This window comes from Herpailurus yagouaroundi, unplaced genomic scaffold (genome assembly GCF_014898765.1).
Source record: "Herpailurus yagouaroundi ecotype Mexico unplaced genomic scaffold, PumYag 355, whole genome shotgun sequence".
In the NCBI taxonomy this organism is placed as follows: Eukaryota; Metazoa; Chordata; class Mammalia; order Carnivora; family Felidae; genus Herpailurus; species Herpailurus yagouaroundi.
In genome coordinates this window covers 997517-1013560 of record NW_024412572.1, presented here as the reverse complement: position 1 = coordinate 1013560, position 16044 = coordinate 997517, and the positions used below count along the sequence as shown (strand labels likewise).

At 40.7% G+C, this 16044-nt stretch overlaps 1 protein-coding gene and 1 pseudogene across 1 annotated transcript in view; one reads left to right on the top strand and one right to left on the bottom strand.

Annotated features, from left to right (window-relative positions):
* CLEC4D (C-type lectin domain family 4 member D) overlaps window positions 1–9277 on the bottom strand; it is a 31484-nt gene extending 22207 nt beyond the window's left edge. Inside the window, exons 1-2 of the mRNA XM_040462736.1 lie at window positions 9193–9277; window positions 5350–5406 (exon numbers count right to left, since the gene is read on the bottom strand). The gene's annotated coding sequence lies outside the window, so the exon portion shown is untranslated. The remainder of the gene's footprint in view (window positions 1–5349; window positions 5407–9192) is intronic.
* Window positions 9020–9866, top strand: LOC121021936 (coiled-coil domain-containing protein 127-like; annotated as a pseudogene).
* Window positions 9867–16044: the final 6178 nt, after the last annotated feature.

The following is a 16044-nucleotide window of genomic DNA, read 5'->3' as shown; positions in this document are numbered from 1 at the left end:
GCCAGGCTGGGCACCAGAGTCTCAGAAGCAGATTTATTTTTACTGAAAAATGTGCAGTGATTTGCACATTTAAGTTGGCAGACAAAGAGACATACCCACAGCAACAAAGAGAAAGACGCAGTATACAAGAAACAGTAGCTGTAACCAGGAGAGTCAACCAGGGAAGTCCTTGGGTGGTTACTGAGAAGAGGAACGGGTCCACTATGGGGCAGCAGAAGAAGGGCACTGAGAAAACCAAATTAAAGCTGAGTGCCGTGTAAGAGACACGTTAATTAGAAGGGTTGAAAAATAAGGGCATAAAAGAAATAGGTTATCCAAGAAAAAGCAATTGGCCATGCCGGGAGTGGGGGGAGCTACATGAGAAACTAGAGTTCAATTAGGAAGCAAATTAACACGCAGCTTGAGTTAAAATAACTTACGGTGGGGCAGCTGGGTGGCTCAGTTAGCTAAGGGTCTGACTCTTGATTTTGGCTCAGGTCATGATCTCACGGTTCCGGAGGTGGCACCCCACATCGGGCTCTGCGCTGACAGCACGGATCCCGCTTGGGATTCTCTCTCTCCTCTCTCTCTGTCCTTCCCCTGCTTTCGCACACGCACTCGTTCTCTCTCATTCTCAAAATAAATAAACATTAAAACAAAAATAAAATACCTAATGGGATCTAAGCAAATAGAATCCATTTGACCTTAGTGAAAGGAGCAATCCCCTCTAAACAAATCAGAATCAAGACATGGGACCTATAGAGAAGGAAACATAATCTTAGCCCATCTTTTGGCCCAAAAGAGTGGTGATCATGTAAAAGTTTGTTGACTAGGGTTGACCTCTGTACAAAACATGGGCACTTGATCATAGCGGTAGTATACATAGAAAGTGAATGTCAACACGTTAAAAAAAAAAAATTAAAAATAAAAGGGGGCGCCTGGGTGGCTCAGTCGGTTAAGCATCCGACTTCAGCTCAGGTCACGATCTTGAGGTCCATGAGTTCAAGCCCCGCGTTGGGCTGTGTGCTGACAGCTCAGAGCCTGGAGCCTGCTTCGGATTCTGTGTCTCCCTCTCTCTCTGCCCCTCCCCTGCTCATACTCTGTCTCTCTCTCTCTCAAAAATAAATAAACACTAAAATTTTCTTAAAAGGACTAACAAGAAATCAGGACATGTTTAGTATGAAAATCAAACAGGGGAATCATAAAAAAAGAAGGAGGAGGAGGAGGAGAAGAAGAAAGAGGAGGAGGAGGAGGAGGAGAAGAAGGAGAAGAAAAGAGTGCGCAAGAGGCAGAGAGAGGAACGATGTACACCAACAATGATGATGAGGAAACCAACATGGGCAAACAGGATGGAAACAACGGCAACAATCCAATGACTCAATGGGAACCCGCAGCTTCCTCTTTGGTGGAGTAAGTAAAGAGCACTAATCTGGGGGCACGTGGGTGGCTCAGTCGGTTAAGGGTCTGACTTCGGCTCAGGTCATGATCTCGCGGTTTGTGAGTTTGAGCCCCACGTCAGGCTCTGTGCCTGGAGCCTGCTTCAGATTCTGTGTCTGCTCTCCCCCTGCTCATGCTCTGTCTCTCTCTGTCTCTCAGTAATAAATAAACATTAAAAAATTTTTTTTTTTAAAGCAGGAAATAAATAATTAAAAAAAAAAAAAAAAGAGCACTAATCTGGGGCAGCGTGCTTCTTGGAGGTCAGACAGGCCAGAGTAAACCAGAAGTGGTTATGAGTGAATACGCCTAGACCAACAGTAAAAACCACTTTTCTTCCCATGAGTGCTGTGGTCTACCACCGGAAGATGAAATCCACTGGAAACAGACAGTAGACACTTACACTTATATTTCTTTCAGAGTGTAGCACACACTTAATTTCCATTTTCAGGTTGTAACTATTCCCCCAAACCACTGTATATTTTTATATTCCATTCTAATCCTTCCTAGATTGGTCTTTTCCTACTTTGTATTGTCTGTATAACCTGTATATTAGGTTAAGGTTTTTCATTTGCCAATGATAGAAAGAATCCTACTAAAAACTCCCAGAGAAAAATAAGTGTATAAGATGGCTGTTCATGCATTTCACAGAATCCAAGAAGGAGATGAACAAGCACGTTTCCCTAAGTGTGAACCAAGAAAGCTTGGAGGGATCACAGACACGAGCGTATTTGGATCTTAAACCTAGGGCTCTGCGGTCAACAAGGTTTGATTCCTAAAACCAGGCCGTGTGTCCCACAGTTCATACTCCGAATCCTTGAGACAGACTTGGATTGTACAGCCTAGACCAAGTAGAGACAAAGGAAGAGAGAGTTGGGTATTCACAAACGTGATTACCAAGCTCTCGGTGGACAAATGTGAAAAGAAAAGAGACAGCAGAGAGCTAAGGAGGATAGCCCTGAACATCCCAACTCACCTCCGTGTTTCCCATTGCCCAAAGATCGTCTTAGAAAATATGCACAGCTTACGGTTCGCTTATTTACTTGACTGTAGTGTATACTAGTCAGAAAATTTTGAGATGCCAGAAAGTGGACTGGAAAAGGTTAATCTTTCCACGACAGAGTCAGGTATCAAAATCCCAAAAGGTCAGCTAGGTGGGCCGAAAGTAGCAAGAAGCAACCGAGCATGAAGGAATATTAAAATTTGCATTTGTGGGGCACCTGGGTGGCTCAGTCAGTTAAGTGTCAGACTCTTGATTTGGGCCCGGGTCGTGATCTCACAGTTCATGGGTTCAAGCCTCACGTCAGGCTCCATGTTGACAATGCAGAGCATGCTTGAGATTCTCTCTCTCCCTCTCTCCGTCCCTCCACCCCCAAAATAAATAAATCAACATTTATTTATTTTGTTTTTAACATTTATTTATTTTTGAGACAGAGAGAGACAGAGCATGAACGGGGGAGGGTCAGAGAGAGAGGGAGACACAGAATCTGAAACAGGCTTCAGGCTCTGAGCCATCAGCACAGAGCCTGACGCAGGACTTAAACTCACAGACCGCGAGATCATGACCTGAGCCGAAGTCGGACGCTTAACCGACTGAGCCACCCAGGCGCCCCAATAAATAAACATTTAAAATACTAATAGTAACAATAATAAAATTTTTATTTGTGTCCAGAGATGTAATTGTCACAGTAAACAGTGCTTTGGGAAAACATCCTCAACACATCCAAGGCTCTGCTACCATACCTATTCGCAATCAGGTTGACTTCATTTCCACTTCACAAGTGCCATGGAGATAGAGATTATAAAATATATAAACTCATAGAGCAGAAAACTACATAAAAATGATAAGGCAGAAAATTATTTTTATTATTCAATAAACACATATGTCATATTTACGTATTCTGAATCTATTCTGTCCTAGAAAAGACAAGCCTAATTAGATAAGTGAAAAGGCTCAGCTTAAGCCCCTGCACATCCGTATTATTAGCCAGTTGGACAAAGGCAGCATAAAATCTTTTTTTTTTTCTTTTAAAGAGAGAGAGAGAATGAGTGTTCAATCAGTAGAGGGAATGGCAGAGAGAATCTTAAGCAGGCTCGATGCCCAGTGTGGAAGCCGACATGGGACTCAACCCCACGACCCTGGGATCATGACCAGGGTTGAAATCAAGAGTTAGACACTCAACCAACTGAGCCACCCAGGTGCCCCAACATAAAATCTTTTAGGGAGTAATTAAACATTGTATCATACATCTCTTTAATGTGTGGCAATTTTATTTTATTGGATTTTACTGGAGAGTGGTCTAATTTTAAATTTATAATTCAATTTAAAAAAAAAAACCCTGTACATTATAACTATAAACTCCAAATTATATGAAAACAAAGAAAAATCTTTTTTTTTTTTTAAATTTTTTTTTCAACGTTTTTATTTATTTTTGGGACAGAGAGAGACAGAGCATGAACGGGGGAGGGGCAGAGAGAAGGAGAGACACAGAATCGGAAACAGGCTCCAGGCTCCGAGCCATCAGCCCAGAGCCTGACGCGGGGCTCGAACTCACGAACCGCGAGATCGTGACCTGGCTGAAGTCGGACGCTCAACCGACTGCGCCACCCAGGCGCCCCGAAAAATCTTAATAAAACACATTGTTTCCTACATGTACCCACCCTGGCATTATGTTATAGATACCTCAAAATCTTTCGATTGGATCACTTTGCACAAAAGACAATTAAAATGTTTAAATAAGTAAGGATTCTTGGTTTAATCAAGCTACACCTTTCTCCTTATAAATTCTGTTTTGTATTTGATAACAAAGAATAAAATCAGTGATTTGCATCCCGAATATTCCCCCTTTTAAACCTCATAGGTACAAACTAAATTACAGAAACACCTCAATTTTAGAAGGCAAAAAAACCCCAAAATTGCATTTAAAAACAAAATTGCTTCAGGGTGCCGGGTGGCTCAGTCAGTTAAGCATCTGATTCTTGACTTGGGATCAGGTCATGATCTCACAGCTGGTGAGATCAAGCCCCCTGCTTGAAATTCTCTCTCTCCCTCTCTCTCTGCCCCTGCTTATGCCCTCTCTTGCTCTCAAAATAACTAAAGAAACTCTTAAAAATAAAATAAATTTTTAAAATTTTAAAAATTGCTTCATTCATGCACAGAAAGCCAATAAAACGGGGATTATTTTAGAGAATACTAAAAGTTTCTCTGAAAAATTCAAAAGCACAAGTTAGGGAAAATATTTATTTCACTTACTTAGTAAAAAGTTTTAGGTTTTGGCTATAAGACAGGCACTGTATAGAGATTTATACTGTATAGTCACTGCCACCAAGGGTCACCTAATCCAACATAAAAACTATTCCGCTTGGAATCACTGTATTTCATAATCTCTATCCAGAAGCAGAGTCATTGTTAAAAACTATTAGGGGCGCCTGGGTGGCTCAGTCGGTTGAGTGTCCGACTTCGGCTCAGGTCATGATCTCGAGGTCCATGAGTTCAAGCCCTGCGATGGGCTCTGTGCTAACAGCTCAGAGCCTGGAGCCTGCTTCAGATTCTGTATCTTGCTCTCTCGCTGACCCTCCCCCATTCATTCTCTGTCTCAAAAATAAATAAACATTAAAAAAAATTTTTTTTAAAACCTATTATACATTTTATTCTAAAATTTGTATATGTAAACCTTCTCTCCTCCTGAGTGGAGTGCCATGTGCACTGATGATTTTAAATAAGTTTTAGTATTTTAAAGGGAGAAATTAAAAAAATCTAAAAAATAATAAAATAAATAAAATAAAAATAAAGAGAAATAATACTCATCTACTTATTTATCCATTCCAGAAATACAGATTGAGTTCTTATTTTTGCAAGGCAGAGCATTGCCTCAACTTTATAGAATTAAGTCCTGATACCTGTACTTGAAAACTTCATAGGCAATTCGTATTTACAATGTCCAAAAATGAGCTCTTGGTGTCCTGTCTGAAATAGTCTTATGCTGCAGGTCTCTTCATATCCAGAAAATTAAAAAAAAAAAAAAATTAACGGTAAATTGAAATCTTGTCATTCCTCAAGTCAAAAGCCTTCAATGGCTTTCTATCTCACCAAGAATAACGTTTAAAACTCCTCATCATGGCCTACAAAGTATCACATGATTTGGCCCCTCTACCTCAGGGACCTTCTCCCTGCAAACACATCCACTCACAGTGGCCTTTTATTTGAAGCAATCCTCAAGATTTAGAGTCTTTGTTTTCAACATGACTTAGCCTGGACCCTCCCCTCGGATGTCTGCCTGGCTCAGTTTTTTTCTTCCTTGAAGGTGCCGCTCAAATGTCACTTTAACAGAGAGGCTTCCTAAGTAAGCTCCTATGTAAATCAGTATCCCTCCATTACCCTCTATTTCTTCATCCCGTTTTTATGTTTCTCCAAAGCACTTATCATATGATACAGGATGTATTTATTTGTTTAATTACTGTTTCATCCCATTCAAATATAATATGTACGAGAACAGGAACTCTGATTTTTGGCTACTTTATACCCCCCAGGAGAAAACGTTCACATAACATGCAACATAGGTTTTCTGAATGAGCATTAGATGAGGCACGGGCTAGACATAGTTCGTATCAACAACGCTTGTTTGTTTTCTGAATTACACATTAAATTCTGTATTGCCATACAAGCTTGAGCGTCCAAGCGCTGCAGCCTACGTGAGTATTTGCCGAACAGATCACAAAATACTATTGTGGCAGTTACTTAGAAGTACCACCAAAAATTAATTTATCCAAAGGATACCGGTGTGCTGTTTCGAAGGGGCACATGCACCCCAATGTTTATAACAGCACTACGGACAATTGCCAAAGTATGGAAAAAGCCCAAATGTCCATTGACAGGTGAGTGGATAAGGAAGATGTGGTGTATATATATATATATATATATATACACACACACACACACAATGGAGTATTACTCAGTAATCAAAAAGAATGAAGTCTTGCCATTTGCAACTACGTGGATGGAACTGGAGGGTATTATGCTAAGTGAAATTAGTCAGAGAAACACAAATATCATATCACTTCACTCATATGTGGAATTTAAGATACAAAACAGATGAACATAAGGGAAAGGAAGCAAAAAGAAAAACAGGGAGGTGGGCAAGACATAAGAGACTCCTAAATATAGAGAACAAAGTGAGGGTTGCTGGAGGGGTTGTGGGGGGAGGGATGGGCTAAATGAACAAGGGCATTAAGGAAGACACTTGTTGGGATGAACACTGGGTGTTATACGTAGGGGATGAATCACTGGATTCTATTCCTGAAATCATTATTGCACTACATGCTAAAGAACGCGGATGCAAGTTAAAAAATAAAATAAATAAATGAATACAAAGAAGTACCACCAAAAATTAGTTGGAAAAACCCTGCATATCCTACAATTACCCCACTCTGAAGATTCACGATGGAGGTGGTCCCATAAAGAAGAGTCCTGAGATTCTTACATACATTCCTCTTAAGGTTGAATAAGACACCATTCTGAAATTAATTTGAATGGTGAACACTTTTTTCTTGGTACACCTGGTGATAACTGCATCCTTTAGAGCTGCCTTCAACAAACCACCAAAGTTTTGGTCATAAGGCCCAGGTTAGGCCATCAGTTTCCCAAGCAGTGAGAACTCACTGATACCCTGGTGAGCTCAGCTCTGAACTCCACTGATGGTTGCAGTGTTTCAAGAACCAACCTAAAAAAAAAAGAAAAAAAAAAAAAAAAAAAAAAGAACCAACCTAGCCCGTTCTGAATTGGTCAGGAAATTCACAAAGAAGAGTCAAGCAATCATCTTAGTAATTAAGTTAAAATTGCACGGGGACCATGACAACTAGATCATTTATATTGCAGACAGGCAGGCAAAAAGCTATCTTTAAAACGTGTTCACTTCCTCCCACCCACATGTGATCTGATTTCTTTGAAGTGAAATGTACCACTGTTCATTATATTCCAGATTGACCATGTGGGGAACTGAAGCCGTATTCTACTTTTGGCCATCTTCTGTATTCTCAGAAAACAAATGATATTAACAAGAGACTCTCCACAACTCTGAACGTCACTTGTAGTAAGAAAACGCATGACTCAGAGAAACCACACTGCCTTAAAAGAATCGCGTAATCATCTAATCATCTTGATGAGTTCTCATCATCTTGATTTATTTAAAACCCTCAGCCCCCGTCCACATAACAGATTGAAGTCTAAGCCTCTCCTTTCTTTTACTGTAATAATTATGAAAACAATTTTCTAGATGTGATTGTTCAGCATCCCCAGGGAGTGTTTCCAGGACTTTTATATGCTAACTCCATAGTTCACACCATTTCTCTTCTATTTCCTCCTATAAAAGAGGATAGCAGATTAGCACCTGTCTAAGATAGCAGTCATCATAAAATTATGGAGACTGGTGTTCGAGCTAAGGCCTGAAGATGGACAGGAATTTGCTGGACCTATTGGGCAAGACATCAACACTTTGGCATTATTTTTTTTTCTTAATAGTAAAATGTACTTACGACGATACCTATTTCATACAGAAGTGACTCAAATGAAATAATGCATGTGAAGATCTTAGCATTTTCGTAACACTCATTAAGGGTTCAGTGTCACACTCACTCGGGTATCTAATATCTATTATATTGACTCTGGAGGCAAGAAAGATCCCATTTTCACAGCTTTTCACAGAAATAAGACCCAAAAAACTTAACACCAAGCACCACCAGCGTCTTTGCCACAGTTTACTGTATCAACTCTATCAACTCTCTTCAACTTGACACAGTCTGTGAATTTCAGCACAGAGATGGGAGATAGGAACCGAAACGATTCATTCCCCAGGGAATAAAGGAGACTTCACTAGTATGGGTCACCTGGAGACCACGCCTCCAATTTGGTTTTTACTGGCCCCAAGTTGAATGGCTGCATATGGCAACAAGAACAGAGGACTATATAGAATGCTAGGAACATCCCAATTTAATTAAATTACTTAATAACCTTAATTTTACAGTATTAAGTAAATTTTGGGGGTGCTTGGGTGGCTCAGTCAGTTGGGCGTCTGACTCTTGATTTCAGCTCAGGTCGTGATCTCACCGTTGGTGGTTCTGAGCCCCACATCGGGTTCTGCACTGATAGTGCGGAGCCTGCTTGGGATTCTCTCTCTTCCTCTCCCTCTCTGCCCCTCCCCTGCTTGTGCTCTCTCTAAATAATTAATTAATTAACAAACTAATTTTTTTGAGGAAAGAGACTATGGAACTAAAAATAAAGTATTTTTAAATGCTCCAGAAAAAAAAAGTATTTGGTCCTACATTTGCCGATAGCCTCTTTGCACAGAGTCCCAGAAAATCAGTCACACGGATGAATAACAAATCGCTTTCCGAAAACAATTTAAGCACAACTATTGTTGGATAAGTTTAGTGTAAGCGACAAAGGTGTGAAGAAAGGATTAATATGGTTATGCTAATAAAATACATTTGCATCACAATTTTAAAGTGCAGGGTCAGTCCTGAATTTGAGTTAAAAGTATGTATCCAGGACTCCATGGACAGTGGTGCAAAGGGACCCAGGGCAGGTGCTCCGGCCTGAGGGTTCATCTCCATGAATAACTTAAATGACCCCCCAGACTGGAATATCTGGCCTAATTTCAGGGCTGATGGAGGCAATGGAAGCAGATGAAATCACGCCCTGTTGGTTCCAATGCTGTGATTGGCTGCTTTTCATTGGATTTGGTCCAGGTAATCCCAAAAAGAGAAAAAGAGAGAGAAGGATACCGTCAGTGAATGACCGCTTTCCATCGGGATCTTGAAGCCAAGTACAACGCCGTGATCTCAGAAAGCAGGCATGCAGTCGCTCACTGGTTTGTGGAACTTGAAGAGGAGCAGAAGGAGAACGACAAGTTAATAAGAAGCCTGCATCCTCGGGGCGGGGGGGTGGGGGGGGGGGGGGGGGCAAGCTGATAGAAGAAGAGAAGCTTCTGAAAGAGGAACTGGTTCAGATTGTGCAAGAAAAGAGATAGTTGCAGCCCTTGAGCAGCGCTACCTGAGCTTCCTGGAAAGGGAAGGCAACTGGCAAAAGAGGGCCAGGTTTGTGCCGAAAGAGTCTGGCAGAGAGAGAGAGAGAGAGAGAGAGAGAGAGAGAGAGAGAGAACAAATGGGGGAGGGGCAGAGAGAGGGGGAGACACAGACTCCAGGCTCTGAGCTGTCAGCACAGAGCCTGATGTGGGGCTCGAACCCACGAACTAAGATCATGGACCTGAGTCAAAGTCACACATTTAACCACTAAGCCACTCAGGCATCCCAAAGAGTCTGACGCTCCTAGGGAAAAACAGGGCGTGTACCGCAGCCTGCTCGCGACTGGTGGCAGGTGGCTGGAAATACATGACTTCCTGGTCGGAGCCTCCGCTGACCCCATTAGTGCCGACCTGCTGGCCCACCCGACATACTGAAGCACCACACATATTATGGCGATGCCTAGAACACCAACAAACCAGGATGAATCTCAATTTTGGCTGTATCTCAAATAGTGGCAACTGGTTGTTGAACTTGAACAAGGGTAAGAGAGTCGAGAAAGCCAGGCGAGAGAAGTAGGGCAAGAGTGAAGTCGAAGTCCTCGGCGCTGCGTTGCGGGTGGGTATCCACATTTGCTCATTTCCTCCTGCCATGCTCTGAGACCGACACAGGGTTTCTTCCTTGACCTTCTTCAGCGATTAAGGATTCAGTTTCTTAGGATAATTGTTTTTAAGCTGTAATATTTTAGTAAGCCAAAGAGTATGACCTCATATCTTAGCTGTAGGGTAAGATTGTTTTTAAGAAAGTCAAATGTAGCATTGATCCTCACTGACAGTTTTCTGTTTTTATCACTCCCCGAATAAATAAATAAATAATAAATAAATAAAGTATTGATCCTCACTGAAAGTTTTCTGTTTGTTTTTATTACTCCCTAAACAGATTCTCTTTTCTCTTCAAATTACTTTTCTCTCTCCTAGAATTACTTTTAGAAGCCTTCAGGTAATGGAGAGAACTGCCTAAGGGTGACAACATAAGATAGTAATATTATCGAGGTTTCATGGCGTCAGTGAAGGTGTCTCTCAACAAAGGGAAAGAAAGTGTTTCTTGTATCCGGTAGGGATTTGGCTTGTGTCTGTATTTAGTAAGCACATATTATTTATTAGCAATGACATGTAATAAAAAAGACTTACCATTTAAATTTTTTTTAAGTAGGGGCGCCTGGGTGGCGCAGTCGGTTAAGCGTCCGACTTCAGCCAGGTCACGATCTCGCGGTCCGTGAGTTCGAGCCCCGCGTCAGGCTCTGGGCTGATGGCTCAGAGCCTGGAGCCTGTTTCCAATTCTGTGTCTCCCTCTCTCTCTGCCCCTCCCCCGTTCATGCTCTGTCTCTCTGTGTCCCAAAAATAAATAAACGTTGGAAAAAAATTTTTTTTAATTTTTTTAAGTATATATCCATAACATATTAATTTTTAAAAATCAAAAAATTTTAAATCAGCTTCTTCCAGCTGAGCAATGACCATCCTTAACATGGTGACTGTAGTCTTGAAATGCTATTTTCCACTAAGAGAAAGCCAAGTTTCTCATAAAAACAGATGACTTCATGTCTGGGGGAAGGAATCTGGAATGAACCTCAAATCACTCCAAAATGCAAGGAAGTTATCAAAGACTTCCAAGATTGTGTCTGAAATACTCAGAAGTCAACTTGAAGAGTCTTTCTCTGGTCAAAAGTAATATTATTTGATCTTTAATAAATCAAAAAAATAATAAAAAAGAAGAATTCCAATGTATTGCCCCCCATCCAATGTTTAAATCCATGAGTTTATAATGGCATTATAAGAATTAATTGAGGCGCGCCTGGGTGGCTCAGTCAGTTGAGCGACCGACTTCGGCTCAGGTCATGATCTCACAGTTTGCGAGTTTGAGCCCCGCGTCGGGCTCTGTGCTGACAGCTCAGAGCCTGGAGCCTGCTTCGGATTCTGTGTCTCCCTCTCTCTCTCTCTCTGCCCCTCCCCCTCTCATGCTCTGTCTCTCTCTGTCTCAGAAATAAATAAACATTTAAACAAATTTAAAAAAAAAAAAGAATTAATTGAACGACCTTACCAGAGTTACAGAGAACAAATGCACTAATGTTTGATAATCGGTAAGTAAATTGAAAGAATCAAGTATATAACCTGTGTTTCTTAGATGAAATGTTACTGGTACAATAGTTGAGAGGAAGAATCTCTTATTAAAAGTATCCCAGCAGGTAAATGACAAGGAAATTATACAATCACAATATCAGCATTTTGGGACCCAGTGAATTAATGAATCTAGTCATCAAATACCCCACCAGTGGCCACCAGCATCACAAAAAGAGAAAAACTGTAATGGAGTTATGTAGCTTCTGGTTAATGAAGTTCTTACTAATGAAAAGAAAAATAAGTCACAAGATGAATCATTTTGAACAGAATTTTGGCTATTGAAAGGATTCAGAGCATAACAAAAGCTAGAGATAAAATTACATGTTAAGACAAATTACCATAACTTAAGAATACCAAAGGTAGAAGGAGTATCTTAAAAGAGTCCAGAGAGGGGTGCCTGGGTGGCTCAGTCGGTTGAGCGTCCGACTTTAACTCAGGTCATGATCTCACGGTCTGTGGGTTCAAGCCCCGTGTCAGGCTCTGTGCTAACAGCTCAGAGCCTGGAGCCTGTTTCCAATCCTGTGTCTCCCTCTCTCTCTGCCCCTCCCCCAGTCTCACTTTGTCTCACTCTGTCTCTCGAAAATAAATAAATATTAAAAAAAAATTTTTTTTAAAAAGAGTCCAGAGAAAAAGAACAAATCTCCTACAAAGAAAGAAAAATCTGATTTACCTTATCTTTCTCAATAGTAACACTGGGTGAAAGAAGACAGTGGAATAATATTTTTTTTTACCTATTAAAAAAGTACTTGGAATCTAACATTTATATCCAGCCAAACGGTCTTTTACATACAAGAACATTATAAGAATATTCTACCCCAAGAAATCTATCACTGAAAATACAAAGAGGTCCTTAAACATATGAACAAATACAGCCAAGTGCTGCCGGAGATAGGAGAGAGGAGAATCAAACATTTTAATAAAATTTATTGTTCTATAAAATGACCCAAGGCCTTTAGTGCAGTTCATTGTTGTCTTGAAAAACCTAAGACCAAAGAAATTCTTTTTTTTTTTTTAATTTTTTTTTCAACGTTTTATTTATTTTTGGGACAGAGAGAGACAGAGCATGAGCAGGGGAGGGGCAGAGAGAGAGGGAGACACAGAATCAGAAGCAGGCTCCAGGCTCTGAGCTGTCAGCCCACAGCCCAACGCGGGGCTTGAACTCACAGACTGTGAGATCATGACCTAAGCCGAAGCCGGACGCTCAACCGACTGAGCCACCCAGGCGCCCCCCAAAGAAATTCTTAAAAGAATTTCTGTTAACAGTCTAAAGTTAATTCCAGACCATAGCAACATGGAGCACAGAGAGGTAAAAAGCAAAAACAAAAAAACAAAAAAAACAAAAAAGCAACTAAGAACGTGCTAACCAAAGGGCACCTGAGTGGACAGTCAGTTAAGCGTCAGGATCTCCGGGTTTGGTTGGAACCCTGTTTCCTACCGCTCTGTGCTGACAGGTAAGGAGCCTGGAGCCTGCTTTGGATTCTGTGCGTCCCTCTTTCTCTGCTCCTGCCCCGCTCACACTCCATCTCTCTTTTATGTTAAAAATAAACATAAAAAAAAAAAAAAGATAAAAAAGAATGTGCTAACATTGCTTGTCTCTTTTAGGAGAAGTAGAGATAGACACTGAGAAGCGTGTTAGTTATTACTTATGCTTGTCAAATATTCTAGGTTTACTGTCTTCTGATCATACGGGACGATTTTCCTTTTTAGTCACTGAAGAGAAGTAGAGCTTTGTGGCTCATTTGGCCAGTAATACGTGACATGTGTCACTTTTGGGTCAAGGTATGTACTACTGATGAGAGACCCTCCAGAGCGCTCTTTCCTCCAGGGTCATTGCCATTTTTCCACGTTGTGGCTGCTCCATGTGTCAGGTAGAGCCCAGCCAACTAGAAATTGATATGCAGCATGAGAAAGAAACATGTTTGGTTTTGGTATAACTGTTTTTCACAGTATAATACAGTCTATCCCAATACAATGTCTAAGAAATTAGTAAACACAGGGGCGCCTGGGTGGGTCAGTCGGTTAAGCTTCGGACTTCAACTCAGGTCACGATCTCACGGTCTGTGAGTTCGAGCCCCGCCTCGGGCTCTGGGCTGATGGCTCGGAGCCTGGAGCCTGCTTCCGATTCTGTGTCTCCCTCTCTCTCTGCCCCTCCCCTGTTCATGCTCTGTCTCTCTCTGTCTCAAAAATAAATAAATAAATAAATAAATAAATAAATACAAATTAGTAAACACAATAATCACAAGTATGAATCTGAGATTAAGAGTACCCACCACCATAAGACAAAAATACAAGTAACTTTTTAAAATAAGAAAACAGTTTGATTAATCTAATGAAAAGCAGGAAGCAATTGTTAAAAAGAAATAAAATGGAAACAGAGTACGCTGAAAATATGAAATAAGATGACAGTGATGTGTATAAAATAATCACAATAAATAGGAATGGGTTAAACTTACTATTTAAAAAAAAGAGACCAAAAAACAAAACAAAACAAAACAAAACAAAAAAGAAACCTAGTTGGATCAAAGGTTGTTGTCTACAAGAGACATACAGGAAACAAGCAGAAAAATCAAAAAATTTGAAACAATGAAATGACATCAAAAACGAAACAAAGGGGGCGCCTGGGTGGCGCAGTCGGTTAAGCGTCCGACTTCAGCCAGGTCACGATCTCACGGTCCGTGAGTTCGAGCCCCACGTCAGGCTCTGGGCTGATGGCTCGGAGCCTGGAGCCTGTTTCCGATTCTGTGTCTCCCTCTCTCTCTGCCCCTCCCCCGTTCATGCTCTGTCTCTCTCTGTCCCAAAAAAAAGAATTGAAATCTATAAAACGAAGCAAAGAAAAAAAGATTCAAGCAATATGAACTAAAAGAAAGCTTGAGTATCAATTTGAAGTTCTAATAAAATAGAATTCAATGCAAAATAATATAAGTGAAGAAGAATATTACATATTGTTAAAAGGAACGATAAAAGAAGATTTAATCATAATAGTGGAGAGAGATTAAAAATATATGAAAGAACAACTGACAGATGTAGAGGGGGAAATGGGTAAATCAAAATTTATAGCTAGAGGTATTAGCACATTTTTCTGAACTGGCACATTAAACACACTAAAAGTAAGCAGAGGGATCACATATCTCAACAATCCAATTAATCAGTTAAGCCATTCTTATTCACGCACGCAAAGAATTCACTCTTTTTTTTACTTCTCTAATCTTTTTTTTAATAACTCAACAGACATTATTTTTTAAATAGTTTTAGTTTCACAGCTACATTGAGTGAAAATACAGAGTTACCACATATTCCCTCTGGAAACACACACAGCCTTCCCCACCATGAACATTTCGCACTAGTGTGGTACATTTATTAAAATCAATGAATCAACATTGACGTACTATTATCAATCAATGCCCATAGTTGATATTAGGGTTCACGCTTTGTGTTACACTATAATGTTTTGACAAAGGCATAATGATGTGTATCAACCAAGAATAGACATAATAGTTTCACTGCCCTTCAATGCTCCATTTACTCATCCCTCCCACCCCTCTGAAACCATGACAACCACTGATCTATTTACTCCCTTCAAAGTTTTGCTTTTTGCAGAATGTCATATAGTTGGAATCACTATACAAAGTCAGTGCATTGTCTTTTAGGTACACTGTCTTTTATGATTGGCTTCTTTGACTTAGTAATATGACTTTACGTTTTCTCCACGCCCGCTAGTAACTTGATAGCTCATTTCTTTTCAGCTCTAAATAATATTCCATTGTCTGGCTGTACCATAGTTCATTTATCCAATTGCGTACTGAGGGGTTGTCTTGGCTGCTTTTAGTTCTGGGTGAGTATGAACAAAACTACTATGGACAGTTATGTGCAGGTTTTTGTCTTCACATAAGTTTTCAACTTATTTGAGCATATAGCTTGGAGTATATAGTTACTGGATTCTGTGTAACTTTGTAAGAGAATTTCAAACTATTTTTGAAAGTACCCAATAATAAGTCCTTGTATATATAGTCAGAGGATTTTCAACAATGGTGCCAAAAGCATTCAATGGAAAAAAAATTTTTTTTCAACTACTGATGTTGGAAAACTGGATATCCACATGCAAAAGAATGAGGTTGGGGCAACTGGGTGGCCCAGTCAATTAAGTGTCTGATTTTGGCTCAGAATGGAGCCTGCTTTGGAGCCTCTGTCTCCCTCTCTCTCTGCCCGTCTCCTGCTCTCTCTCTCTCTCTAAAATAACTAAACGAGGGGCGCTTGGGTGGCTCAGTCGGTTGAGCGTCCGACTTCAGCTCAGGTCACGATCTCACGGTCCATGAGTTCGAGCCCTGCGTCGGGCTCTGGGCTGATGGCTCGGAGCCTGGAGCCTGCTTCCGATTCTGTGTCTCCCTCTCTCTCTGCCCCTCCCCCGTTCATGCTCTGTCTCTCTCTGTCCCAAAAATAA